This window comes from Macaca nemestrina, chromosome 6, assembly GCF_043159975.1.
Source record: "Macaca nemestrina isolate mMacNem1 chromosome 6, mMacNem.hap1, whole genome shotgun sequence".
Lineage (NCBI taxonomy): Eukaryota > Metazoa > Chordata > Mammalia > Primates > Cercopithecidae > Macaca > Macaca nemestrina.
The window spans coordinates 137,637,082-137,653,948 of NC_092130.1; the positions used below are offsets into that span (position 1 = coordinate 137,637,082).

The window sequence follows — 16,867 nt, forward strand, 5'->3', positions numbered from 1 at the left end:
AACACATATTTATTATCTCATAGTGTCTGTGGATAAGGAATTTGGGAGTGGCTCAGCTGGATGGTTTTGGCTCAGGATCTCTCATGAAGTTGCAGTCACAATGTCCACAGGGGCAGCAGGCATCTGAAGACTTGACTGGGGCTGGAGGATTCCCTTCTCAGATGGCTCACTCACATATTGTTAGAAGGAGGCCTCATGTGGGTCTCTCCATGAGCTGTCTGAGTATTCTCACAACACAGCATCTGAATCCCTCAGAGAAAGTGATCCAAGAGACAGAACAAGGAGAAAGCCTCAGTGTTTTTATGACCTAGCATTGGAAGTGATTCATCCTGTCTCTGTAGGTTATACAGACCAAATCTGATACCATGTGGGTGGGGACTACACAATGGCGTGAACACCAGAAGTCAAGGATCACTGGGGACAATTTTGGAGGCTGGAATCATCCATTCCACACGTTTCTGTAAAGTACAAAAGCAGGTGAAACTAAGCTATGCTGTTGGTTAAAATAATGGTTACTCTGGGGAGAGGGCAGTGACTGGAAGGAGGGAAGAGATGGGCACTTGGGAGTGCTAGTAATGTTCTGTTGCTTGACATAGGTGTAGTTATATGACTAAATTCATCAGGCTGTAACTTATATGTTCCTCCATGTATATTAAACTTTGATAACTTAAGCAGATTAAGAAAAAGGAGAAAAGAAAGAGAGAAAGAAGCTGGGCATGGCGGCTCACTCCTGTAATTCCAGCATTTTGGGAGGCCAAAGGGGGCAGATCAATTGAGACAAGAGTTTGAGACCAGCCTGGCCAACGTGGTGAAACCCCATCTCTACTAAAAATACAAAAATTAGCTGGTTGTGGTGGCAGATGCCTGTAATCCCAGCTACTCAGAAGGCTGAGGCAAGAGAATCACTTGAACCCAGGAGTCAGAATTTGCAGTGAGCTGAGGTCACGCCACTGCACTCCAGCATGAGCAACAAAGCGAGACTCTGTATCAAAAAAAAAAAAGAGAGAGAGAGAGAGAGAGAAAGAGAGACAAAGGAAGAGAGAAAAAGAACTCTGGAATACATCCAGAGGACATGGGATTCATATTCTATGAATGGAAAATCAGACCTTCTCAAGAAGGTGCTTAGCCCAGTGGCCCAGTGACCCAGTGCAACATAACTCAGAAGGAGAAGGGAGGTCCTGATCCATTTGACTGATCTAGGACACAATACATTGGCAGCTGTCTTATTATTAACACAGGTGCCATAACTTCTTGAGTATATAAACAGGTAAAGATATTAGAGGAAGCAGGAGTAATAAAATTTAGATGTCTGCAATATTGCTCCATTCCTGGGTGTATCATGCCAACCACCAAGAGACAACAGATTGTCTGTGCATTGATATGCATAGTCATGATCTCATAAGACTGTTGAGAGATTAAGCTATATGATGTGTGAGAAAGTAGTAGGAGAATAGCATGGAGGAGGCACTGAACACATTTATGTATTCGTTAACTAGTATTTGAATTATATATTGCCATCTAACTCACCATCTTAAAATTTGGTGGTTTTAAACAACAATAATTTATTATTTCTCACAATTTTCTGGGTTAGCTGGGGCTCAGTTGGACAGTTCTTACACTAGTCTCACTTGAAATCTTTCATATGGGTACAGTCAGATGGTTGAGACTGGAAAGTCCAAGATGGCTGCACTCCCATATCTAGCACTTTGTGGGGATGACAGGGAAGCCGAGCCCCACAGGGTGATGGGATTGCAGGATCTAGTCTTTCTCCATAGTCTCAGAGTCTTTCCCTCTCCATGTGGTCTCTTCCCATACTATCTCTAGCACAGTAGCCAAACTTTTTTCATGGTGACTCAGGGTTCCCAAAAGTACAAACATGGAAGCTGCCAGGTCTTGTGCCACATTCAGTTAATTAAAACAAGTTGGCAGATTCCATTTGGGAAGGGACTGTATACCAGGAGATATGATTCATTGGAGGTCATCTTTGGAGTCTAGCTGCCACATGTGAACACTTAAAATATATATCAAGGCCAGGTGCAGTGGTGCACCTGTAATCCCAGCATTTTGGGAGGCCAAGGCGGGTGGATCACTTGAGATCAGGAGTTCAAGACCAGCCTGGCCAACATGGTGAAACCCCATCTCTACTAAAAATACAAAAATTAGCCTGGTGTGGTGGCACACACCTGTAATCCCAGCTACTTGGGAGGCTGAGGTAGGAGAATCGCTTTAACCTGGGAGGTGGAGGTTGCAGTGAGCCAAGATCCCACCACTGCACTCCAGCCTGGGTAACAGAGAGAGAATCCATCTCAAAAAAAGAAAAGAAATAAAATTTTTTAAATAAAATAAAATACATATCAGGAAATAACAATTTTGTTTATTTTAAGAATGTACTTTCTCAATTTGTTTCTACTTTTTGTCTCAATTTTTTAAGATCAGCTTTAGGTACACTAGAAATTAAAAAACTAATGAGTCTGGTGGGTAATTTTCTAAAATGGTTCCCAATCATCCCTACCTTCTAGTATTCATGCCCTTAAGCAATCCCCTTCCCTTGAGTGTGGGCTGAACCTAGTGATTTGCTTCTAACAAATAAAATACATCAAAAGTAAGGGGATGTCAGTTTTTTAATGAATTATAAAAGATCGTGACTTTGTCTTACCGGTTCTCTCTCTCTCTTTCTTTCTTTCCCCCCGACCCCTGCCCCACCTCTCAAAGACACTCTCCTGTCTTCTTGGCTTATTTGCTATATGAGTTTGCTAGGGTTGCCATAACAAAGTACCACAAACTAGGTGGCTTAACAACAGAAATTTACTGTCTCACGGTTTCAGAGTCTAGAAGTCTGAAGGTATCAGCAGGGTTGGTTTCTTCTGAGGGCTGTGAGGGAAGGTTCTGTCCCATGCCCCTCTCCTTGGTTTGTAGACGGCTGATAGTCAGCTTCTCCCAGTGTCCCTTCACATCATCTTCTTTCTACATGTGCCCATTTCTGTGTCCAAAATTCCCCTTTATATGAAGACCTCAGTCATACTGGCTTAGGTCCCACCCTAATGACGTTATTTTAGCGTAGCTAATTAAATCTATAACAACTCTCTTTCCAAATAAAGTCATACCCTCAGGTAGTAGGGGTTAGGTAGGACTTTAACAATTCAACCCTAACAGGGAGGATGAGTGCTGTGGGAATGGGAAAGGAAATGTTGTTTTCTTTAAAGTACATGACTCAGAGGTTGCATATAGCGCCTCCCCTCATATGCCATTGGCCAGCAGTTAGCCACATGGCCACATGACCATGCAACCTCAAGAGAAAAAGGAAATACAGTTTTTAGCTGGTGGCCACCTGCCAGCCAAAACTGTTGTTGTTTTATTATTAGAGGAAGATGGGGAGAAAGGATATTGGGGGCAACTAGCAGCTTCAGATACATTATAGTTTGCAAAAATTTTGTGAAGGAGAAAACTACCTCCTTCAAACTGCAATAATAATTGCTCTTTTGTTGCAACTACCAACCTACCATACCAGAAATCTTATAATTAGTCCTCACAATAACCCTGAGAGTCATTTTTCCTCCCATGTATTACAAAAGGAAAAATCAAAGTTCAGAGAGATTAAGCAATTTGGTCAGAGCCACACCTTTTAAGTGGTGGAGGCTGGAATCCAACAGAGGATTCTGTCTGGTGTTAAAGCCTAACCATTTCACTGTACCCCATCACATACCCTAGCAAGCAGCACTCCATCAGGTCTACCTTATTTGTACTCCTTAACTTCATGGCAGTTCTGGGTAGTGACCTGAAAATTTGTATGGGAAACATCAGAAATGCCCATTTCTAGATTTGATGGGCTAACAAAGTGAGAGACAATCAAAATTCCTATATAAAACATACACTGGTAGTTGGAGGCAAGATAGACATAGCTAAATAGGAGCAGCTCTGGCCTGCAGCTCCCAGCAAGATCAATGCTGAAAGCAGGTGATTTCTGCATTTCCAACTGAGGTACCCAGCTCATCTCACTGGGACTGGTTAGACAGTGGGTGCAGCCTACAGAGGGTGAGCCAAAGCAGGGTGGGGCATTGCCTCACCTGGGAAGCATAAGGGGTTGGGGAACTCCCTTCCCTAACCAAGGGAAGCCGTGAGGGACTGTGCCATGAGAAACGGTGCACTCTGGCCCAGATAACTACGCTTTTCCCGCAGTCTTCGCAGCCTGCAGACCAGGAGATTGCCTTTGGTGCTCATGTCACCAGGGCCCTGGGCTTCAAGCACAAAACTGGGCGGCCATTTGGGCAAACACCAAGCTAGCTGCAGGACTTTTTTTTTCAAACCCCATTGACACCTGGAATACCAGTGAGACAGAACTGTTCACTCCCCTGGAAAAGAGGCTGAAGCCAGGGGGCCAAGTGGTCTAGCTCAGCAGATCCCAGTCCCACAGAGCCCAGCAAGCTAAGATCCACTGGCTTGAAATTCTTGCTGCCAGAACAGCAGTCTGAAAGTGTAAACACAAACACAGTGTAAACAAAGCCACTGGGAAGTTCGAACTGGGTGGAACCCACAGCAGCTCAGCAAAACTGCTATAGCCAGACTGCCTCTCTAGGTTCCTCCTCTCTGGCAGGACATCTCCAAAAGAAAGGCAGCAGCCCATAGTCAGGGGCTTATAAATAAAACTCCCATCTCCCTGGGACAGAGCACCTGAGGGAAGGGGTGGCTGTGGGTGCAGCTTCAGCAGACTTAAACTTTCCTGCCTGCCGGCTCTGAAGAGAGCAGCAGATCTCCCAGCATAGCACTCGAGCTTTGCTAAGGGACAGACTGCCTCCTCAAGTGGGTCCCTGACCCCCATGCCTCATGACTGGGAGACACCTCCCAGCAAAGGATGACAGACACCTCATACAGGAGAGCTCCGGCTGGCATCTGGCAGGTGCTCTTCTGGGATGAAGCTTCCAGAGGAAGAAACAGGCAGGAATCTTTGCTGCTCTGCAGCCTCCGCTGGTGATACCCAGGCAAACAGGGTCTGGAGTGGACCTCCAGCAAACTCCAGCAGACCTACAGAATAGGGGTCTGACTGTTAGAAGGAAAACTAACAAAGAGAAAGGAATAGCATCAACATTAACAAAAAGGACGTCCACACAGAAACCCCATCAAAGGTCACCAACATCAAAGACCAAAGGTAGATAAATCCATGAGGATGAGGAAAAAACAGCACAAAAAGGCTGAAAATTCCAAAAACCAAAACGCCTCTTCTCCTCCAAAGGATCACAATTCCTCATAAGCAAGGCAACAAAACTGGAGGGAGAATGAGTTTCATGAATTGACAGAAGTAGGCTTCAGAAGGTGGGTAATAACAAACTCCTCCGAGCTAAAGGAGCATGTTCCAACCCAAGGCAAGGAAGCTAAGAACCTTGAAAAAAGGTTAGAGGAATTGCTAATTAGAATAACCAGTTTAGAGAAGAACATAAATGACCTAAAGGAGCTGAAAAACACAGCACAAGAACTTCGTGAAATATACACAAGTATCAACAGCCAAATCAATCAAGCAGAAGGAAAAAAGGATATCAGAGGTTGAAGATCCACTTAATGAAATAAATGTGAAGATAAGATTAGAGAAAAAAGATTGAAAAGGAACGAACAAAGCTTCCAAGAAATATGGGACTATGTGAAAAGACCAAACCTATGTTTGATTGGTGTACCTGAAAGTAACGGGGAGAATAGAACCAAGTTGGAAAACACCCTTCAGGATATTATCCAGGAGAACTTCCCCAACCTAGCAAGACAGGCCAACATTCAAGTTCAGGGAATACAGAAAACACCAGAAAGATACTCTTTGAGAAGAGCAATCCCAAGATATATAATCGTCAGATTCATCAAAGTTGAAATGAAGGAAAAAATGTTAAGGGCAGCCAGAGAGAAAGGTCAGGTTACTCACAAAGGGAAGCCCATTAAACTAACAGTGGATGTCTCTGCAGAAACCCTACAAGTCAGAAGAGAATGGGAGCCAATATTCAACATTCTTAAAGAAAGGAATTTTCAACCCCGAATTTCGTATCGAGCCAAACTAAGCTTCATAAGCAAAGGAGAAACAAAATCCTTTACAGACAAGCAAATGCTGAGAGATTTTTGTCACCACCAAGCCTGCCTTACAAGAGCTCCTGAAGGAAGCATTAAATATGAAAAAAAAAAAAAAAACAATACCAGCCACTGCAAAAACATACCAAATTGTAAAGACCATCGACATTATGAAGAAACTGCATCAACTAACAGGCAAAATAACCAGCTAGCATCATAATGACAGGATCAAATTCACACTTAACAATATTAACCTTAAATGTAAACAGGCTAAATGCCCCAATTAAAAGACACAGACTGGCAAATTGGATGAAGAGTCAAGACCACTGGGCACAGTGGTTTATGCCTGTAAGCCCAGCACTTTGAGAAGCTGAGGCGGGTGGATCATGAGGCCAGGAGATCAAGACCATCCTGGCTAACATGGTGAAACCCCATCTCTACTAAAAACACACAAATTAGCTGGATATGGTGGCACATGTCTGTAATCCCAGTTACTTGGGAGGCTGAGGCAGGAGAATCGCTTGAACCAGGGAATTGGAGGTTGCAGTGAGCCAGGATCACACTGCTATACTCCAGCCTGGCGACAGAGCAAGACGCCATCTCAAAAAAAAAAAACAAAAAAGAGTCAAGACCCATCAGTGTGCTGTATCCAGGAGACCCATCTCACATGCAAAGACACACATAGGTTCAAAATAAAGGGATGGGGGAATATTTACCAAGCAAATTGAAAACAAAAAAAAGCAGGGATTGCAATCCTAGTCTCTGTTAAAATAGGCTTTAAACCAACAAAGATTAAAAAAAAAAAATACAAAGAAAAGCATTACATAATGATAAAGGGATCAATGCAACGAGAAGAGCTAACTATCCTAAATATATATGCACTCAATACAGGAGCACCCAGATTCATAAAGCAAGTTCTCAGAGACCTACAAAGAGACTTAGATTCCCACACAATAATGGTGGGAGATTTTAACACCTCACTGTCAATATTAGATCAATGAGACAATAAATTAACATGTGTTTTTTTTTAGAACTGAAATAATTGCATTCTATGATAAAATTATTTTGAGATTAATATACCATAAGGCTGCCAGAAATCTATATCTTTACACAAATTGATATACTTTTTAGAAAATTTCTTATTTTTATCAACACATTGTAATTATATATATTTATGGGGTACAATTTGATGTTTTGATATATATGTTATATAATGATCAAATCAGGGTACTTAGCATACTCAAAAAAATGCAGTGGTATAAACATATAAAACACTCTACACAATACGCATACATATACACATGTGTACATGTACATACACACACACACACACACACACATAGTTTTGCTTTTGTGGAAAATTACTGTCCTTTCTTTTTTCGTCCAAGAACATCACTCTGCTCTGTGTTGCTCTAGTTTTAAAAAAATCACAATGTTTATCAGGAAATAAGGTTTGTAGTCTGCCTATGGAGCAGCCATTCTTATATTCCTTTACTTTGCTAGTAAACTTGCTTTCACTTTTTAAAAAGTAGAAAAAGAAAAGATCTATACATAAGATTTTGCTGAAGTTGAGCAGAGAGTTTTATCCCTGTCCCTCTCCCAAATCTGATGGCAGGTTATTGTTTCACTTATCTTAGACACTTTTGCTTTTTCTCGAGGCAGAGGCAGGGAGTCAATTGGGGATGATGATTCACTAGTCTCAATTGCTCTGTGAAGGCTTTCTTGAGTGGCTTCTATTTCCTTGTGTAAAGCCAAAGGTTGCAATAAGATGATCCTCTCCCCCTTTATGGGTTAGCAGCAGTTTCTTCCACTAATCTATGAAAATTCTGGAAAAGAGGTATGTAGGTTACATCAGAGAGCCAGAACTTTTTGGGAAAGAGGTACCAGCACTCTAATCTGATCTACTGAAATTGGAGATAGGATAATCTGTCAGGGTAAACCCCTGAAGTCAGCCAGCAGGCAAGGCACCAACTGCCACAAAGGGAAACTCACCTGAAGAGCAAGTGCATTCTCAGTTGGTCCCTCGGGCTTGACACCAGGGTCTCAGTGCTTGGGCATGGAGGTGGATTCTTTCTACTTCAGTGAGTGGTTAGGAGCCAAAATGCTCAAGACCTTACCACTCAGGGTATGGAATCTGAGCCTATGTGTTTCCCAGGACAGCTGCAGCTATGGAGCCCAATTCTGGAGCAAATGAAGCTGGTCCATGTCTGGTCCAGTAAGGACATCATCATCTACTGAACTGTGGTATTAGAAAAGCCCCATGAGGGCAGAGCCATGTCTAATGTGTTCCCTGTTCTATTCCTGGTGCCTAGCCCACTATCCTGTATGTGGAAGGTGCTCCGTGAATATTTCATCATAAAAGACACTAAATAAAGAATTCAGGATCTAGAATTCAGTAACATAACACTGTGGTAGCAACCACAGCAACCATAGCAACCATGCTGGTAGACTGAAATTTCTCTCTCTGCCTCATATCTGGAAAACAAAAGTGCCCTGCTTTAGACTGAATTCTTGGACTATTCAGGTGGAGGATATAAAGAGACCTTGAAAAGGAAATACTCTAGTTCTTGTAAATAAAGGTAAATTGATTTCCAATGAATTGACTGGAAAAATAAATGTTAGTGTATGTGCACCCCAAGTAAGTAGAACAAATCATACTGGTTGCATAAGATATTATTTCAGGTATCTGAATCATGTAGATCACGGGTGACAACTGCAAGGTTCTGATTCCCTGAAAGGACATGCCTGAACAAATCTTATTTTAGTTGGATGAACCACTCAGTACGTATATATATCAATCTTTTATGTCAGAAATAGCTCCTCACTCCAAAATGGGCTCAGGTTACTTTTCAGGTGTAAAATGAGAAACTCAGCATTTCTAATTCTCCAAATCAAATGTTAAAATCAGGTCAATTACTCCATATTGCTGTATAAGAAATCAGAAGTAGTGAAGACACAACAGATTTTATTTCTGGAGCAAACATATTCACAATGACTGCTATGTAAATAATTCAAGTAAAACATTAGTTTTAATAATCTTGCATGCATTTTCATAGAGTTAGCAATTATTATTTAAAACATACACACAACTTAGTAGCTGAAAGTGAGTCTGTTTTTTTATAAACTATATATACCTGAAAACTATGGGGTAAATAATATTTTTATAACTATAATGAAATTGTAAATGAAGTAGAAAGGTTTTGCAGATGACATGATTCTTTATCCAGAAAACCCCATAGTCTTGGCCCAAAAGCTTCTTATGCTGATAAACAACTTCAGCAGTTTCAGGACACATAATCAACATACAGAAATCACTAGCATTCCTATACACCAAAAACAACCAAGCTGTGAGCCAAATCAGAAATGTAATCCCATTCATAGTTGCAACAAAAATAATAAAATACCTGGGAGTACAGCTAACAAGGGAGGTGAAAGATCTCTACAATGAGAATTACAAAACACAGGTCAAAGAAATCAGAGATGACACAAACAAGTGGAAAACATTCCATGCTCATGGTTAGAAAGAATGAATATCATTAAAATGGTCATACTGCCCAAACCAATTTACAGATTCAATGTTATTTCTATCAAACTACCAATGACATTCTTCACAGAACTAGAAAAAACTATTTTAAAATTCATATGGAACCAAAAAAGAGCCTGAATAGCCAAGGCAATCCTAAGCAAAAAGAACAAAGCTGCAGGCATCACTTTACCAGACTTTGAACTATACTGTAGGACTACAATAACCGAAACAGCATAGTACTGGTACCAAAAAAAAGACACATAGATCAATGTAACAGAATAGAGAGCCCAGAAATAAGGCCACATATCTACAACTATCTGATCTTCAACAAAGCTGACAAAAATAAGCAATGAGGAAGGGATCCCTGTTGACATCCTATTTATTGAATCCCTATTCAATAAATAGTGCTGGATAACTGGCTAGCCATATACAGAAGATTGAAACTAGACCCCTTCTTTACACCATGTATAAAAATCAACTCAAGATGGATTAAGACTTAAATGTAAAACCCAAAACTGTAAAAACCCTGGAAGACAACCTAGGCAATGCCATTCTGGACATAAAAACTGGCAAAGATTTCATGATGAAGATGCCAAAAGCAATTGCAATAAAAGCAAAATTGATAAATAGGGTCTAATTAAACTAAAGAGCTTCTGCACAGGAAAAGAAACTATCAACAGAGTAAATAGACAACCTACAGAATGAGAGAAAATATTTACAAACTATGCATGCAACAAAGGTCTCATATTGAAATGCAAATCAAAACCACAATGAAATAACCATCTCACTCCAGACAGAATGGCTATCAAAGGAATGTAAGTCATTCTGTTATAAAGTTACATATATGTGCATGTTCATTGTAGCCCTATTCACAATAGCAAAGACATGGAATCAGCCTAAATGCCCATCAATGATAGACTGGATAAAGAAAATGTAGTACATATACACCATGAAATACTATGCAGCCATAAAAAGGAGCAAGATCATGTCCTTTGCAGGGACATGGATGGATTTGGAGGCTATTATTCTTAGCAAACTAACACAGGTCTAGAAAACCAAACACTGCATATTCTTACTTATAAGTGGGAGCTGAATGATGAGAACACATGGGGAGGAAGAACACACACTGGGTCCTGTCAGGAGATGCCAGGGGAGGGAGAGCAGGAGGAAAAATAGTTAATGGATGCTGAGCTTAATAACTAGGTGATGGGATGATCTGTGCGTCAAACCACATGCCAAACATGGCATGTGTTTACTTATATAACAAACCTGCACATCCTGCACATGTACCCCTGAACTTAAAATAAAAGTTGAAGATAAAAAGTATCATATCCAGAATCTATAAGAAACTTAAACAAATTTATAATAAAAAGAACCATTAGAAAGTGGGCAAAGGACATGAACAGACACTTTTCAAAAGAAGACATACATGTGGCCAACAGGCATATGAAAAAAGAGCTTAATATCACTAATCATTAGAAAAATGCAAATCATTTTGCATTTAGTACATATACACCATGAAATACTATGTCATGAAAAAAAGGAGATTATGTCCTTTGCATGGACATGGATGAAGCTGGAGGCCATTATCCTTAGCAAACTAATGCAGGAACAGAAAACCAAATACCACATGTTCTCATTTTTAAGTGGGAGCTAAATGATGTAAACATATAGACACAAAGAGGGAAACAACAGCCATGGGAGCCTACCTGAGGGTAGAGGGTGGGTAGAAGGAAAGGAGCAGATAAAATAACTATTGGGTATGAGGCTTAGTACCTGGCTGACAAAATAATCTGTACAACAAACACCCGTGACACGAGTTTACGTATATAACAAACCTGCGCTTGAACCTAAAATTTAAAAAAAATTCCCAAAAAATCACGTGATAAAAATGAATATTATTATTATTTCATTTTTTTACATGGGTCTGGGGACCAAGGGAGAATATTATTTCATAAAGCCAATGTTGACATTTGAGTTTTCATTTGTGCGGCATTACCTGGTAGTGTAATTGCCCACAAGGGTCTCCTTGTCTGCTGCATGGATAAACCAATTCACTGAGACAGCATTATGCAGTAAAGAGTTTAGTTTACACAAGGCCAGCCAGGTGGGAGGGCAGGAGTTCTTTATTACTCAAATCAGCCTCCCTGAAAACCCTGAATCCTGAGTTTTTATGGATAATTTGGTGGGCAGAGGATTAGGGAATGGGTGCTGCTGATTAGTTGGGGATGAAATCATAGGGATGTGGAAAATGGTCCTCATGCATTGAATCTGCCTCTAGGTAGGGGCCATGGGACTGATTTTGAGTCATAAGTCACAGAACTGGGGGGGGGTGTCATTCAGTTGCCAAAATGCAAAAGTCAGAAAAAAAATCTCAAAAGACTAGTCTTAGGTCTTACAATAGTGATGTTATGTATAGGAGCAATTGAGGAAGTTACAAATCTTGTGATCTCTGGCCACATGACTCCTGAGCAGTAAGGTATTATACAAAAACAATCTAGGTGAACAATGGCTGCTTATTGTTGGGAACAGGCTCCCAAATCTGGCCATAAACTGGCCCCAAAACTGGCCATAAACAAAATCTCTGCAGCACTGTGACATGTTCCTGATGGCCATGACGCCCACGCTGAAGGCTGTGGGTTTACTAGAATGAGGGCAAGGAACACCTGGCCCACCCAGGGCAGAAACCGCTTAAAGGTGTTCCTAAGCCACAAACAATAGCATGAGCGATCTGTGCCTTAATGACATGTTCCTGCTGCAGATAACTAGCCAGAGCCCATCCCTTTGTTTCCCATAAGGAATACTTTTAGTTGATCTATAATCTATAGAAACAATGCTTATCACTGGCTAGCCGTTAATAAATATGTGGGTAAATCTCTGTTCGGGGATCTCAGCTCTGAAGGCTATGGGTCACCTAATTCCCACACCATACTATATTTCTGTGTCTTTGTCTTAATTCCTCTAGCACCACTGGGTTAGGGTCTTCACAACCGAGCTGGTCTCAGCAACTTATCATTTAGCTATACCTACATTTTAGCAGAATGCAGGCCCCTTTCATAATCCTAATCTTGTGGCCTTTCATTAGTCTTACAAACATGGTTTCAGTCCCTGAACAATGAGGGGATCAGTTTTAGGAAGGGATTATTATTATTCTGACTTTATAACTAAACTATAAATTAAATTCTTCTTATAGTTAGCTTGGCTTTTGCCCAGGAGTGAGTGAGGACAGTCAGCCTGTGAAGCTAGAAGCAAGACAGAGTCAGGCATACTAGACCTCTCTTGCTGTCATAATCTTTGCAAAAATGATTTTAGTAGAAAAAGTATGGGACTATTTTGGTCAGACAGCCCTTGATTAAAATCCTTGTAATTACCATTGGTCTGTTGATCTATAAATAGATATTTTTAAAAACTTGCTTAAAAGGTTGTGAGGATTTAATATAAAGCACAGTGCTTGATATAAGCATTGCTCAGTAACTATTACCTCTGTTTTGCTGAAGACCTAATTCCCAGCAGTTGCTGCATAAAATTTATTGAAGGCCAATGGTTTGGACTGATCTCCTGCACAAGGTCCAACAGATCAAACCAAAATGAAGTTACTTTTGCTGAAGTTCCACACCACCAAATAGAAACTAAGTTGTTTATCTGACCTTCCAACAAATGAGAAGAGAGAAAGATAGCCAAATCTTCAAACAGGCCAGTTTTGGCTGACATAAGTAAGTCCCCTCTGCCTTAACCTTTATAAGGAAAGTAAGTTTGAAATGACCAATCTGCTTTTTGTTCTCTGTTTTTGCTTTTTTATGACCTTTTCTGTCTATAAAGCCAGTTTCCTCTGTTCAGCTCATGGCAACACTCATTCTACTTTATACAATGAGGTGTTGCCTGATTCTAGAATTCCAAACAAAAGCCAATTAAGATATTTCAACTAAATTTTTTGTAATTTGTCATTTGACACACTTGAGCACCTATTAAATATTACAGCTTTGCCTCAGCCATGCTGTGGAAGTTGGGGAAGGGACTGTATTGTGCTTCAGAACGAATTGCTGAGAGGAGCTGTATCTTCACAAGGCCTGAGTGGTGACATTAGGGGCTGTCACTAATAGAACAGAAGACATCTGTGCCTCTAAAAGCAGCAAGTTCGTGTGGGTCATTAGTAGCTGAGGTAGTGACAGGGCAGCAGAAACAAGGCCTGTCCCTGAGCACAGTTGGGGCAATACCCTTGGGCCCTAGGTGGAGGTGGGAGTGTCACACTGAAGAAAGGAAATTTTTGAGTGAGTTTGGTGGAATTACAAGATACCTTAACTGAACATCAAAATAACGTGCCCCTGTCTTGCAGTCACATCAATTATTTTTTTCACTGCATGAAATTAGCTCCTGTTTCATTGATTTAGACTGGATTTTGGAGAAGTGTGAGAAAATGTAGCCTACACTTCCCACCCCACCTTTTTTTTTTCCTTTCCTTCAGGAACATCAGAGACCTGGGTGGGTTAGAGTAAGAGAAAGAGCACAAGAGTAAAAAATAAAGTATAGCCACAGCTTTTGGAAATAAGAAGAATTTGGGAGCTTGATCATGTTTTTGCTTTTGTTGTTTTCCCCTTCTGCTTCACATTCCACCAAGCCTACTTCCCCAATGCCATGGCGAAAGATCAGTGACAAGAGCTCTTACTCTCTTCTGACTGGCTTCACTATCCTGAATGGTGTCAAAGAAGTGGTTCTTCCCTGCACTGAAATTGGAGTCTATTATGATGGTCTATCGTATACTGAATCATTGGCCCCAGTTTTTTGTCCTTCCCTGTATGCACACCCTTTGCCAAGTGGCTTTGCAGTTCCTCCCACAAAAAATTTCTTATCGCCTTGACTTTGGAATTGAGCGCATGACTAACTTTGGCATGTTAGCAGTTGTGATGCAAAGGGGGGCTTGAAGAGTATTTGTGCAGTGGTGCTTGCCCTCTTACACTCTGTCACTGCCATAAGAACCCTCCATTCTGGGTAGCAACTCCCTCCATTCTGGGTCCTAGAATGAAAACACCCCAGCACAGATCTAAACTGGCCAGACCCATACATTGAACAGAGCCATTTGGCTGAACCCACTCTGGATCAGCTGACCCCTTGCTAACCTGCAGAGGTGAGCAAATAAATGATTGCTGTTTTAAATCATTGAGCTTTGGGGTGTTTTATAATAGTAGCTGACTTGTTTTATAGTAGTAGCTGACTAATGCCATATTTCTATAGAAGGGAGGTAGAGAGAAATGTATACTTTTTTCATAGGAATTCATCTGTCACAGGGGAAATCCTGCTACATCGGGGAATGGAAGAGAGGAGGAGAAGTGATAGGGCCAGAGTGATAATGAGGTTGTGAGAAAAACAAGATAAATCTGGGGGATATTACAAATTAAAGTCAGTTTGGCATGGTGGCTCACACCTGTAATCCCGGCTTGGGCAACATAGTGCGATCCATCCCTAAAAAGAAAAAATAGGCCATGCACAGTGGCCCATGCATGTAATCTCAGCACTTGGCAAGGGGCCAAGGTGGGTGAATCACCTGAGGTCAGGAGTTCAAGACCAGCCTGACCAACATGGTGAAATCCCATCTCTACTAAAAATACAAAAAGTTGGCCAGGCGTGGTGGCAGATGCCTATAATCCCAGCTACTTGGGAGGCTGAGGCAGGAAAATCACTTGAACCCAGGAGGCAGAAGTTGCAGTCAGCCGAGATCGTGCCACTGCACTCCAGCCTTGGCAACAAAGACTCTGTCTCAAAAAAAAAAAAAAAAAGCTGGGTTTGGTGGCACATACCTGTAGTCCCAGCTATGTGGGGTGGGGGCAGGGAGGTTAGGGCTGAGGCAGGAGGATCTCTTGAGCCTAGGAGTTCAAGGCTGCAGTGAGCCTTGATCATACTGCTGTACTGCAGCCTGGGTGACAGAGCAAGACCCCTGTCTATAAATAAATAAATAAGTCAGAGGTGTACCGCCCTTAAAGTATGGGCTGAGCACAGTGATTCCCTTTTAAGGAACACAGTATAGAAAGTGGGAAAAGAGTAACTTTATAGTGGAAAACTCTGATAAACATTGCCTCAGTCAGATGATCAAGGTTAACATCAACCGCAATAAGTCATGTTGATAGTATGTACCCTTGGTATGATTTAATGAGAATGGCACTTTAAACTCGGGGTCTTCCTCCAGAAAACCTATAACCCCAGTCTTGCCATGAGAAAAACATTAGACAAACCCCAATTAAGGAACATTCTACAAAATAGTTGACTAGCATTTCTCAAAACTGCCAAGGTCATCAAATACAAGGAAAGCCTGAGAAATCGCCACAGCCTAAGGTGATATAATAATGTGGTGTTATGTGGTATCCTGGAGGGGATCCTGAACAGAAAGAAAACACTAGGTAAAAACAGAGGAAATCTGCATAAAAGCATAGAATTTAGTTAATTCTAAATGTGTCAGTATTGGTTCATTAGTTATGACAAATGCACGGCATGTAAGACATTAACAACTGGGGAAATGGGGTGTGGAATATATGGGAACCCCATATAACATTCGTAATTTTGCTGTAAACCTAGAACTACTCTAAAATTAAAAGTGTATTTTAAAAAATCAGAAGAATACTTTATTTAATCCAATTCTCACATCCCCAAGAAGTCTTTTTTTGTTTTGATTTCACTCATTGATACATTCTCCATCTCTTTCTTCAAGACCTGGAAATTCCAGTTCACCTGTTCTTTTCAAGACAGTACCTTCAATTCTCTCTCTGTCTCTCTTTCTCTCGCTCACTCTCTTTGGTTTTTTTTGTTTTGCTTTGTTTTGTTTTGTTTGAGACAGGATCTGGCTCTGTCAGCCAGGCTGGAGTGCAGTGGCATGATCATGGCTCACTGCAACCTCCAGCTCCTGGGCTCAGGTGATCCTTCCACTTCAGCCTCCCGAGTAGTGAGGACCATAAAACATGCCAGCATGCCTGGCTAATTTTTGTATTTTTATTTTCAATTTTTATATATTTTTAAATTTTTGTATAATAGTAGAGACAGGGTTTCACCATGTTGCCCAGGCTAGTCTCGAACTGATGTGCTTAGGCAATCAACTTGCCTCAGCCTCCCAAAGTCCTGGGATTACAAGCATGAGCCACCATGCTCAGTCCCTTTAATTCTTTTCCTTCCCTTCATTTGTTCACATGTCACCTGTAATCATTCTTGTAGGCAAGCTGCCCCAGGCAAAGCAAAACAGGGCAGGACAGGGTAGGGCAGTCCTACCAGTCCCACCTACTTACTATCACCTCAACAATTCAAACAGTTGGATAAAATACC

General features: G+C 41.2%; 3 long non-coding RNA genes across 3 annotated transcripts; 1 reads left to right on the forward strand and 2 right to left on the reverse strand.

Moving 5' to 3' along the window:
- Nucleotides 1-318: 318 nt before the first annotated feature.
- Nucleotides 319-4,998, reverse strand: LOC139363885 (uncharacterized). The gene is made up of 3 exons (XR_011625036.1): nucleotides 4,861-4,998; nucleotides 3,704-3,775; nucleotides 319-458 (listed from the first exon to the last, which is right to left on the reverse strand). It is a non-coding gene; the product is annotated as an uncharacterized lncRNA (long non-coding RNA).
- A 2,508-nt stretch (nucleotides 4,999-7,506) lies between these two features.
- LOC105487480 (uncharacterized) lies at nucleotides 7,507-8,170 on the reverse strand. The gene is made up of 2 exons (XR_011625035.1): nucleotides 8,032-8,170; nucleotides 7,507-7,865 (listed from the first exon to the last, which is right to left on the reverse strand). It is a non-coding gene; the product is annotated as an uncharacterized lncRNA (long non-coding RNA).
- LOC105487481 (uncharacterized) lies at nucleotides 7,862-15,324 on the forward strand. The gene is made up of 3 exons (XR_011625037.1): nucleotides 7,862-8,618; nucleotides 13,063-13,278; nucleotides 14,181-15,324. It is a non-coding gene; the product is annotated as an uncharacterized lncRNA (long non-coding RNA).
- The last annotated feature ends 1,543 nt before the right edge of the window (nucleotides 15,325-16,867 follow it).